At 42.5% G+C, this 1,983-nt stretch overlaps 1 non-coding gene across 1 annotated transcript; it reads right to left on the reverse strand.

The window, feature by feature from the left end:
• Positions 1-744: 744 nt before the first annotated feature.
• Positions 745-819, reverse strand: Trnat-ugu (transfer RNA threonine (anticodon UGU)). The gene has a single exon. It is a non-coding gene; the product is annotated as a tRNA-Thr (tRNA).
• Positions 820-1,983: the final 1,164 nt, after the last annotated feature.

Here is a 1,983-nt window from a genome sequence, read left to right on the forward strand (position 1 = left end):
TTCACTCCTTATGCCTACACAAAAATTAGTTAATATTAACAAATGTCATATTATAGCTATAAGTTCCTAAGAAAAGTGTTTACTTTTAGGGGTCAGAGGTAGATGTTAAGAGAACGAACCACTTTTAATTTATGCTGCATGCCGTTCTGAGAAAATAGTTACCCGAAAAAAATATGTTCAAAGTTTAGGGAAAACATTTAGTTATATTATTACTTCGATTTGCATGAACTGAGTGTTACATATATATTTTTAATGTCGCTGAAAACGAATCTGAAGTCAGATTTTCAATATTCAAAACAGCTAATCCAATACGGAGGGCAACCGATTATGTTTTGACCAATTTTTACCAAAAATGTATTTTCGTTATTTACGTTTAGTCTGCAAGTCAAGGAGTATTTATCAACCCTTCCTCTACCTCTGATTGTTCCTAGACAGCAACTTCCTGTTCTTCTTGGCAGGAAAAGCCGATCTGTCAAAGCTGGATATGCAGCACTCGGCAGCCTGCACTTGATATTCGTCCGTATTTTCGGTGAGTATGTTTGCATGCATTCTGCAGTATGAATCATTTTGAGCACGTGCGACACGGGACGAGTTATCATCTACATCTATATGGATACCCTGCAAAACACATTTAAGTGCCTGGCAAAGGGTTCATCGAATCACCTACACAACTGATAATTAATTGAAACCCTCAGCTGCCGACAGGTGTTGTTGATATACTTCGATGGGGACAGCTGAAAAGTGTGCCGCTACTGGGACTCGAACCCAGGATCTCCTGCTTACAAGGCAGACGCTCAATCCATCTGAGCTATCGAGGGCACAAATGAACAGCACGACTGCAGGAATTTATCCCTCGCACGCTTCCCGTGAGACTCACACCCCGAACCGCCCACAATCCGATTACGTAATGTACTTAATAGGTATTTGTCCATCCACTCATTACTGGCTCACACTAAGGTGACGATTCCCGTAAGATTTCCGGTAGCCTGTGCGCATTCGCACAGACGAAGGTCAATGGCTGGGTGACGTTTAACCATAGATATGAAGATAGTAACTGTTCTAGAAAGAACAGGCGCCACTGACGACCGTACAGCTCTTCTAGAATACATGATAGACCGGCCGATGTGGCCGAGCGGTTGTAGGCACTTCAGTCGGGAGCCACGCGACCGCTACGGTCGCAGGTTCAAATCCTGCCTCGAGCATGGGTGTGTGTGATGTCCTTAATTTAGTTAGGTTTAAGTCGTTCTAAGTTCTAGGAAACTGATGACCTCAGATGTTAAGTCCCAAAGTGCTCAGAGCCATTTGAACCATCAGTCCCTATGTTTACACACTACTTACAGTAACTTATGCTAAGGACAACACACACACAACCATGCCCGAGGGAGGACTCGAACCTCCAACAGGGGGAGCCGCGCGAACCGTGACAAGGCGTTGGACACATGGCGGGTACCCCGCGCGGCTCATGGCAGCCGTGACACTGCTTCAAACAATGGACTGTAGAAACTTTTGTAAAGCACGGATTAAAAAAAAACTTTCTGTTCCAAGAGTCTAGACAAGTACACCTTTAAAAAATGCAACTACAAAGAAATTGAATTTTCGAACGTTTTGAATGAGAACCTGTCCTTATGGAACACCGTTGATCAAATGTCACAGGGATTATATACTCAGGTTTCACATGTGGATTAACACTTTCTAATCAATATCCGGAATGAGCAGGGCTTAAAACTTTGAAGAGTTAAATTTCAAGGGCCGTTCTCTTGTATGCAAATAGTTTCACAGTAGAAATTTCTCTAGTTTTATTTATTAATTTATTTATTTATTTTTTGCTGTAGGTAAAGAAGGATAGCATTGTGAGGAGGGGGAAGGGGGGGGGGAGGAATCTCGCCTCTCCCACCTTGGAATTCTCAGTACAGAATTTTTATTCATTACGAGATTCTTAGCCACTTGCAGAAGTGATTTCGAGTGATTCTGCAAAACTTTTCC

The sequence above is a fragment of the Schistocerca gregaria genome, unplaced genomic scaffold, assembly GCF_023897955.1.
Source record: "Schistocerca gregaria isolate iqSchGreg1 unplaced genomic scaffold, iqSchGreg1.2 ptg000213l, whole genome shotgun sequence".
In the NCBI taxonomy this organism is placed as follows: domain Eukaryota; kingdom Metazoa; phylum Arthropoda; class Insecta; order Orthoptera; family Acrididae; genus Schistocerca; species Schistocerca gregaria.